This window comes from Mytilus galloprovincialis, chromosome 5, assembly GCF_965363235.1.
Source record: "Mytilus galloprovincialis chromosome 5, xbMytGall1.hap1.1, whole genome shotgun sequence".
NCBI classification, from domain to species: domain Eukaryota; kingdom Metazoa; phylum Mollusca; class Bivalvia; order Mytilida; family Mytilidae; genus Mytilus; species Mytilus galloprovincialis.
Genome location: NC_134842.1, coordinates 5,409,696 through 5,421,266, shown reverse-complemented (window position 1 = coordinate 5,421,266; position 11,571 = coordinate 5,409,696).

Genomic DNA, 11,571 nt, shown 5'->3' with positions numbered 1-11,571 from the left:
TTTTCACGGTTCATTGCACAATGTTAACTTTTTGTGTTTTGGTCTATTTTTCTTAAACTATAAGTAATGGGTCAACTATATATGTTGTATAGAAGCATTGTTAGCTGTACATGTCTGCCTGGCATGTTTCATCTGACCTTGACCTCATTTTCAAGGTTCATTGGTCTTTGTTTAGTTATCTTGGTTAATGTTAAGTTTATGTGACAGTTGTAATAAAACTTAGCTTTATACCTAGGACTATCAACATAATATCAATGATTAGTATAGAAGGCGAGACATTTCAGCGTGTGCACTCTTGTTTAATATTGATTTTATTTTATTATTAACATCCTTTATGCAAGGTGCCATACCACGTAACATGCCAAGGAGCCAAATAACATGGAACAAATTCAAATCTTGATTTTCTCATTCTAAATATCTGTATATATGTACTTTTCCTGGTCTTTTAAGGTTTTATCGCCTATAAGATAAGATAAGATACTACATGTTTATATTTTAACCCGAGAACATTTTACCGTCAGTTGGTCATAGATCACCCTGTGTTACTTACACATGTTATATTGCCTTTTCTGTCATTTTAACAAATCGGACCTTCGTTGTGATACAGATGCAACAGCTTCTTGATGTTTTACCTTCAATCACGATTTGTAGTGTAATTGATTGTTCTGTTGTGTTGTTTTATTTTCTGATGACTTAGGTACCGGTTTAGGGACGGTGGTAAATATATCAGTACTAGTATCTAAACAGTTTGTAAATTGGCGACAAAATTGTTGTTGACTGCATTTGTTACATATAATACCATGTTCAAAAAAGGTTTCGAAAAATAGTTTGTGTTGTTTTGAAACTTGTTTACAATGGCCTTATTTTAAGTTATGTGTATATAACACCCGCAACATGTAGGTTTCATTGCTATAGAATTAATTCTCGTGTTATTGGTTATGTACAGGCCCCTACATCAGTTTGACGGCAGTTGGTCCTTGAATATATGTAATAAATGTAACCACATGGATAGAAAGTAAGTCAAGAGTATGGATAGTCTAGGAATGCACACAATAAGCAATACATTATTTTTTTCTTTGATACATGTAAAATGATAAACTAGTAAACTATATAGTCAAAATGAACCAGAATGACTCTATGAATTAAGCAAGCATCCGAAAAAAATATGATAGAAACATTAAAATTTAATATAACAACACAAAAATGCAAATATTCTGAGCGAGATTCGAACCCTTTCTTTCAAACCATCATTTATTAGTAGTTCTGTGCTCTACTAATGGAGCTACGGCGATGCTTATACATATATTTCTTATTAAGCAGCTATATCGGTACAGTTTATCGATGTTACAATTTTTTCTTAACATTATTATCCTTTTTTTAACATATATTTTTGTGAAAAGAGGTTTTGAACAGCTGACCTACTATAATAACATTCATCCGAATTAATTTGATTCTTTCAGAATTTTCTGATAAACAGCCACAATACTTTTTCGGGGAATACTCTGACTACATCACAATCTTTTTTTAACACATTTTACAAAAAATGGGAAGGTTATTACACATGTACAGTAAAGGAGAATACGGCTTCACATAAAACATGGACAACAGATCCGGTTTATTTAAAGTCTCCAATAGATGAAAGCATCACAGGTAAGTAAAAGCAAACACTACTTTTACAGGTACTAACATTGTTTTAAAAAAAAATATGATCAGTGGTGTGATTTGATACACATTGTAATAGTTGAATTGCAGACAATGCATGTGGTAATGGCTAACCTTAACCAATTATGTGTGGGATGTATGTTATATCAATGAATGGTCCGTTTCAAATGAATAATGATAGAATAACTAATCGAAGAATTCAAATAGAGAAAAATATTCAACGAGTGACCGAACAACAAATTAATTCACGAATGTGCGTAGCTCATGAGTGTTGTTCGATCACGAGTTGAATATTTTTCGATATTTGAATTCTTTGATTAGTTATTCTTTTTATTACATTGGCAAATGGCTTTTATTTTATAACATTAAAGTAGAAAATGTAACGAACTATATCTTTTTCTACGCTTTCACAATTTGTTTTTATCCGACGTTATCGACGTATTGGCAACGGCTATTGTTGTATGACGTCAGAGGAGTGAAATAACCACGTTTACTCTACATGTAAAATTATCGGTTTTTATATCACTGGGAAAAATATGTAATTCATTGCAACCTATGTAATAAATATAATTATGTTATTTACAATACACACTTTACATAATATTTCCATATGGTACAACGGACACAAAACTGAAATGTAACAAGGAAGTTAATCGGACAGATATAATCAAACTGACATTAAAGGGTAATAGTTGCATTCATTTTGTAGTTGGTAATCACTTGATTAAGCATCGAAAAACACAACTATACTAACAACCATTAAAGAAAACTGTTAATTTCAACAATGAACTATCAGTCTGTTTTGCCAATTATACAGTTTAAACACCACTAGTTATCAAGTGCTGGCTAGATAAATATGGTTGCTTCATCGTCAATCTTACCACATCTCCTTGTGTTTATATATATTTTTTTTACAATTGCCGAATATTTTACATGACTTTGTTACATTCGAAGTTTACCTCATTAAAAAGTGAGATCACAATAATACTGAACTTCGAGGAAAATTCAACATAGAAAGTCCCTAATCAAATGGCAAAATCAAAAGATAAAACACATCAAACGAATGGATAACTGTCATATTCCTGACTTGTATTTTCTTACATAGAATGATAAATGTATCCATATCACCAATGCTATACCACTAGTTGATTGATTGTTGGTTGCGTAACGTCCAGTGGCAAATATTTCATGCATGTTAAGGACGATGCTTTACCACTAGGAATCTATCATTATTTGCACAAATGACATAACTTGACAACACTTATAACACTTAAACCAGTGCGTATCAACAACACGAACCTTCTGCTAGAATTGAATGAGCTGCCATACTATACAATATCCTAATACATGTATAAAGTAATATAATAAATACACAGAACTACAAGGGAAATTCAATACTGTATATTACAAGATAAATGTTAGGAAAAAACATTAAAACTTGTGAATAGGAAAGGAAAAACAAATTTAATAAATTTTAGGCAAAAATTCCATTTTTTTTAGTTTCTTAATTTTGATCAAATTATTGTACATATATCTTTTTTTAATTTTACTTTGATAAAATGCACTATAATACACATTTTTGTTAGACTTTGCATATTCTATATATCAATTTGGAAGCTCTTTGAAAATTCCTTGATTAGACAAAGAGTTTAAGTGATTATCATGAGGCGTTCAAATGGCGCATTTGATTATATGGTCGGAGTTATTAGACCAACAAAAAAGTATTGCAAAAATTTCGGTTTTAATGTACAGTATATCATGCATGTATAGCAAAATTTATATACGATATTGTAACAGTAAACACCACTAATCTTTTGAATGGCTAATTTTGGCAGAGCGAAAAACAAAGCCACCCTAATATTATTAAATATTAAAAGTATGAAATCGTCTGTAAAAAGAAGCGCTCGCATTGCTTTACCAAGTTCCGACAAATTAAGATTGTTGTTTAAGTCAATAGTGTTAACCTTATCATCAAAGTGAGGTGTAAATGCAATTAACCATCTTCAGGAATGTACATACAATTATCGTCTATAAATTGTAAAATGTTTTTTGTCAGTGTAAACACTTAACGGAAAATATTTTAATGATAAAGGTTGTCTTGATTATTACCAGTTTCAGCAAGAATCTTAACAGTGAAGACTGATTATCATCAGACATTGCTAGATAGAGGTCAGGATGTTCGGTTCCAATGCCGTGTTGTTGGGATTCCAGAGCTCAAAGTTACATGGAAAAAGATAGGGGATGAGGATTTTTTGTCCGTGGTACGGTTGTTTGTCAGACCTGAATGCACTTTTCTGTACCGATTTTTTGTTCAATTTGTAATCGGCACAGAAATCGAAAGGCATTGGGAACTACATCCCTTTTTCTATTTTTATTCTAAACAGCAAATTAAAATAAAGACATAATGGAACCTTCATGCCAATATTGTAGTAACAGTAATAAGTTAGAAACAGTGAGAGCAGTTAAGATCAGCTATATGTAATTGAATAATATGGGTTTAACCTTTTTTATGGCTAGCTGAACGTCTCATTTGTATGACAATCGCGTTGACCTTTGTATCTTTATTGATTTTTCTATTTGAATTGATATGTAAATATTATAGGGATGTCAACTCGGTGAATCGATTACTCGTTGGATTTACCGAGCGATACTCGAGTGCTCGCTCGGTAAAACATTAACAAAATGAAAACAAAAAAATTAAACCATTTTATGTATTGTAGGTCGTTGTCGTATGGTCGTAAACTCCTCAACATTATTACCTAGGACTAGATAATAGTCCAAGGAATATTATAACATGATAACTAGCTCATTTACTACATCTACTAATGGTCAATGTTTTGCTCTTCCTTCGCAAGGTGGTCGTGTGGTCGTGTGGTCTAGCTGGACGGCTACAGTGCAGGCGATTAGGTGTCACGATATCTCAGTAGCATGGGTTCGAATCCTTGCGAGGAAAGAACAAAAAATTTGCTTAGCAAATTTACAGATCTAACATTATTGGGTTGATATTTAGACGAGTTGTATATACATAATGTACAACAACCATGTATCACCATCATTGCTGGTGATCCAATGGATAAATCTGTTGTAGAGGAGTTGTCACTGACTCAGACGTACTTATAGATATAATTATTTTCTGTGACTGTATCTTGCATTAATTTGTAGGATCCTTTACTATGGATAATTGAGCTAATCTATCACAATAACATCTCCATGCCTTATATATCATGTACTGTAGTATGACGCTAGATTAAAACTGACGAAGAAAAGTAGCACACGGCCACCGAAAGCTTTATTATGAAGCCTAGGTGGTCGTGTGGTCTAAATTGAAAACTATGTACAAACCTATGATTGCGTTGGATAAAAACCGCAATTTTTATACGTGTGCATGTAAAACAAATTTCATTGTAGAAGGGTCTAAATACAGCACAAACAACATTTTCCAAAAGACCAAAATAGTGAAAAAGTTAATTCAAACAAAACGCATTTGACTAACAGGTCGAACAACTGTTGTTCTTTAACCCTGCTGACAGCCATTGGCGATTGCCAAATAAAATTGATCACAAGATGTAACAAAATTGATCTTAATTCAAATTTAATGCTAAACAGAAAACAATAAACTTGTGGCCAAGATGTTATGCCACAAACATAAGGTGTCAATATTTTTTTAGTACACCAGATCTGGATTTCGACAATAAATGTCTCTTCAGTGATTTTAGGGAATCGAAACGGTATTTGGAAGGCCAGATAATTATATATTTACTTGTTTTAGGGACCTGTGTTACATTTTCTTTCGATAACTAAAGAGAACCAAGGACAATATGTGTGCGTGGCTGTTAATGGAATCAAAAAGACCAACAAAACTGCAAGTCCAATATATGTTAGAACTTATCAACCAGCAATTAAATATGCCAACCCAACTGATGGTGTTATAACATTACGACAGGGTGAGGTAAACTATAATTCACCAGAAGAAATCAATATGGCATATAAAGAAATGGCAGTTATAGTAGAAGGTAAAATAACAACATAACCATACTTTCTAATTTCTTGACTTTCATGTTGTATACTGGCAAGAAATTGTCCTTTATTTTTACAATGAATTAGCATTTTAGAACACACATTCATTTCTGGATTACTGTCGCAATACAAATGCTTAGACTGCTTGATGTTCTCTTTAAGGATTTTCAGTAAATTTGCTCACTTTTCCGTCCTATTACAGAAGAGATATAAAAAGTATAATGAATTTTGAGCGAAGTTATAATTGATCCAAAGTCATCCAGGCAGAGCAGAAATTCTGCTTACACAAATGATTAGATATAGATGATGTAGTATGAGTGCCAATGAGGCAATTCTCAATCCAGGTCAATAAGTTGCTTATCCTTTCGTTTAGCTTCTCCAGAGGAAATTTTAATTATTGAATTAGCTACATGTATTCAAAGTTTGGAATTTGAGTTTCTCAATTTTCACGATTATTTAAACCTTCCTTTTGTAAAAGGTTGCATGAAAAAAAAAATGAATGAAAATAATTATAAAATTTTAACCCCGCTACATTCTTTGTGTGCCTGTAGTTCAGTGGCTGTCGTTGCCTTTATGTCTGTCATACTTGTTTTCCGTAAATACTAGAAGTCTTATTATGAATTGATTAAGTCCGTCATTTGTTGTCGGTTATAATGTGATGTATGATGTGGTCTACTAAGTAAAGGCAACAGTAGTATACCGCTGTTCAAAACTCATCAATCCATGGACAAAAAAACAAAATTGGGGTAACAAACTAAAACTGAGGGAACCCATTAAATATAAGAGAACAACGACACAACATTAAAATGTAAGACACACACAGAAACGGATTAGCATTAGACAAAATCCTATGAGAATAACAAGTATATCATCAAAATCAAATACATGAATTTGGGATAGGTAGGTACCGTGACACGTCTAATAATAATGTGAATTCACACTTAAAAATAAGAGAAAAACGACACAACAGAAACACAATGTTAAAATGTAACACACACAGAAACGAACTATAATATAACAATGGCCATATTCCTGACTTGATACAGGACATTACAAGTGTTTATCGGTTCTCATTTTTTGAATATTTTAGACCGTTGTTTTTCCCGTTTCAATACTTTTGCATAGGTAATGTTGGGGCCCTTTGTAACTGGTTGTTTTGTGTAAGCAAAAGCTCCGTGTTGAAGAAATACTTTGACTTATCATACACTACAAACTGATCAGAGCCATTTTTTTTGTACTGGACCAGTAAAATTGAGCACACCTTTTACTCGACTAGTCTCGACATTGTTTCGACCGTACTTGAATCAGCTTAAGTGTACTCGACTAGGTCTTGACTTTACTTAATTAGTCTGATTCAGTACTTGATGATCTTGGTGTAGTCTGAAATGGTCTTGACCAAGACCTGACCTGTCTTGACTCGGTCTCAACCAGTCTCGACCTGTCTCGACTCAGTCTCAACCAGTCTCGACCTGTTTCGATTAGTCTTTTTCAACTTGGATTTTCATCTAACTATGCAGTTTAATATATACATGTATCTAAGATAGCTGCATAGTTTGATGAAAATCCAAGTTGATTTGAAAATGGTATTAAAAAAATTAAAGTGCGCTATCTCTATTTTGTCCGAATTGCAAATCCTAGCTTTTTTTTCCAAGATTAATTTAATTCTTAAATTTTACAGCAATACAACAAAATACAAAATGACCTGTGATTCAATAAGCTTAATATATATCTAAGATAGCTGCATAGTTTTATGAAAATCAAAGTTGATTTGAAGAAGTTATTAAAAAAAATTGAAGATGCCTATCTGAATTTATATAATAAGTTTTATTTTACCTATTGTAAAAATTTTATTTCATTTCACAGCAATAAATTAAACCACCAAATAAGCTTGAATTTTGTAAGATCAATAATTAATTTAGTTAGATGGGCTGATTCACACTAGTCAAAACTAAATTTGAAGGTCAAAACTAGTCGAGACAGGTCGAGACTGGTTGAGACTGCGTTGAAACAGGTCGAGACTGGTTGAGACTGAGTTGAGACAGGTCGAGACTGGTTGAGACTGAGTTGAGACAGGTCGAGACTGGTTGAGACTGAGTTGAGACAGGTCGAGACAGGTCGAGGCTTGGTCAAGATCAATTAAGACTACACCAAGATCATCAAGTACTGAATCAGACTATTTAAGTAAAGTGGAGACCTAGTCGAGTTCACATAAGTATAGTTAAGTACAGTCGAGTAAAATATATGCTCGATTTTACTGGTCGCGTAAAGAGACTCTTATCAGTTTGTAGTGATAGTTTACTTTAACGATTTGTCAGTCGGTTGTAACATTAGCACTTATACCTCATCTTCTTTTATCTATTAAGAACAGTTCGTCAGTCTGCGGCTTAGCGTCCCCTTACCTCTGACAGTAATGTGATATTCCTAGCTAAGATGTACATATTTCCATTGCTCAAGCCTCCTCGTACCGTGAAACAGTGCAATTACAAGTCAAGGAAGTTAAATGATCTGGTGGGCAACTCTGCAATAGTCAGGGACAGTGATGTATATAAAGTATAAGAAATAGCCACCAATCCTCGCTCAAACCTTACTATAATATCCACGAAGACAGTTATCTCATTATATATATAGTAATGTTAATACTGGAGTGAAACACGTAGAATTGTATCCAATCAAAACGAGACAATGTCTGATATATATATATATATATTATATATATATATATATATATCAGACATTGTCTCGTTTTGATTGTATACACAATGTCTGATATATATATATATATATTATATATATATATATATATATCAGACATTGTCTCGTTTTGATTGGATACAATTCTACGTAGTTCACTCCAGTATTAACATTACTATATATGATAATGGAAATTGGGGAATATGTCAAAAAGACAAACACTCGACCAAAGGCAGACAACAACCGAAGGCCACCAATGGGTCTTCAATGATACATTATCTAAATGTCGTTATTATTCACGATTGATACATTATTGATTAGGTTATCCTGATCCACACGTTACTTGGTGGAAGGTCACTGAAAATGGAAGAGCGCAGTTACCCGAAGATTCTAGTAGTTACTGGGAACGTGGATTTAAATTCTACAGTGAACCAATGCGCAATGATGATAGTTATAATCCAGATGAAGGAAAAAAATCAAATGGGTTACGAATATATAATGTTTCCCCTATAGACCTTGGAACCTATGTCATTAAAGCGGAGAACTATTTTGGTACAGCTGAATTAACATTTACAATGAAACGTAAGATAGTTTTACATATTTATATCCCCTCCTTTAAAAATGGGGGTATGCTGTTTTACCTCTGTCTGTCCGTCCATCTGTCTTTCCGGTCGTCCATCAATTCGTCAATCCGTCCATCCGTCCAAAGAATATTTTTGTCGCATCTTTCTCAGGAACTACATTACAGGATTTCTGAAGTTCGATGTCAAGGTTTATATAAGTCAGCTATACCGTGTGATGCATTTTAAGATTCATCGCTCAATAACTTCCTGTTCACCGAACACTTACATAATTAAACACATGACATTCAAGTTGAAAATATTCGTCACATTTTCTCAGGAACTACAGTACAAGGTTTTTTGAAATTTGGGCTGGCTTAATATAAGTACCGTGTGGTGCGTTTTCAGATGTATCACTCAACAACTTCCTGTTTACAAATGTGTTTTGATCGGGGGTATCATCACTGAGTAGTAACTCGCAGTTTTACTTGTTTAAAAAGGATAAAGCACATTGTAAAATTGATTTGAGCATTTCCAAGAAAGTGATCCTATCACAGATATTATGATTTGATAAAAAACCTAAAGGCAACAATCAAAGAAAAGGATCAATCACTCATTTACCATAAGTGTTAGTTATGTCCTTTACTTCAGATTAGACTTCTCTCATGTCCTTTACTTCAAATTAGACCTCCAAGTAGTTTGACTACATTCATACGGTCATTTAATGTAATAATACAACAAATATAAAAATGCACTATTAATAGAATATACAGGTTCGTCTTCAGACAGACGACAACAATCTATCTTACAATTACTTTTAGCATTTTAATTCTCAATAAAATTATAAAAGTCTGATTTCTGGTTATGATATGTTCGACGATGAAATGTTCATTTTATCTCTTCATAATAATAAGGTAATATTAGGCTTGATTGTTATTGCATAAGCATTGTTTTTGAACTGAAAAATGTTCATTTGTAGCATTTTTGAACCGTTCTTTTTTTAGACTCACATGTATCTAGCAATGACATGTTTTCCTGGTATTAAAGTTTAAAAATTAACAATGGTCTACCAATTCAAACCGATTCATCTACAAACACGTGCCGCAAATGAAATGAAATGATTCCTAAAACGCCTGTTTAAGTTTCATAACATACCATAAAGGTTTGTCAACGACATTGGCGACGAAAAACGATAGTCGTCGAATTTGTTATCTAAACGTGACTTGTATCATGTGTATTTAAGTTTATTAAATAAAATTACACTCTTAAGTTATATTTAAATATTACTGTTGAATGTCTTTAAATGTGTATCTAATTCACTGCTAAATCATTTTATCGGGCTTATATCAAGTTCATTATATTCATTTTTTTTAAATGATTTGATGTCTTATCATTTTATTTTATCATTACAGTTGAGACTAATAAATAACATATAACTAGAATATATGAAACAACTTCTAGAAGTAACCAGCTCATCTATCATTTAGGTTATACTTTTCTGAATCTACAATATAATAAACGATTTTCTGCCAATACTGTTTAACTTTTTTTTTTATAGAAAATAAGAATTAAATAACCGTAATATAACGCAAGATCATGTTAGACCATACAATAAACACATATGTAAAGAAACAGCATAACACACAACTAAAACATATATGAAAAGTATTAATAATACAGAATACCCATGTATAAGAAAATAACAACAAAATGCCCGAAAGCGGGAAATATAAATACCGAACCAGATCGTCGTCTCAAAGAACGAACTGAAGCCATAACAAAATATCCAACTGGATAAGAAACCTCATAGCTGATTGGTATTCAAACTATTTCAGAGGACAACACTTTCATAGCCAAACGTGCAGTTATATAATAATCCTAGCTTCTTTTTATTAGATGAAGATGTGTGAATGTTTCTCATAGAGGAACAACTCGATAATTAATAAGCAAAACTAGTTTCATTAGATATGTCGATTAAGGATGTCAATCAAGACGAGTATCTGTATAATCAGAAAATATGGCGAAGTTTTAATGAACGAGAATATTGCACCATAATGAGTATCGCAATATTGAACACTGGCATTTTTAATTTAATTCATATGTACATGATGTATGCCAATTTTTCTGAAATTACTATGATAATTTGTGCGTTTTTTTTTATCAATTTTTAATGTCGTAAAAAATAAATGCATGGACTTATTTCTGTGTGTCCAGAAATTGGTAGCATTTTGATATAATGAAGAATAAAGAACGATTGTTTGAACACTTTTATAAATTAAATAGAATATACAGTTCCATAAATGCTTCTCTTGTGGAGAGTTGTCTCATTGGCAATGATACCACATCTTCTTTCTTATACATGTATTGCTCTGATAACAGGCTAATGTATACCATTTTGATTTATCTCGGTAAAATCGAAAGCCAAGCCCAATATTGTTAGTTAATAAGATGTCTCATTTAAAAGAGTGTTCAAACTTTAGTTCAGTCAGTCTTTTAATACAACATACATAATTTCCATACGTCAACGGTAAAACAAAATGTCATGCAAGCATAGGTTTTGACAGGGTGCAGTTACTTCAAAATAAACATTCAGAGTAATACTCCAATATACACTGATGTACTGGTTTTGAAACGATAAAAG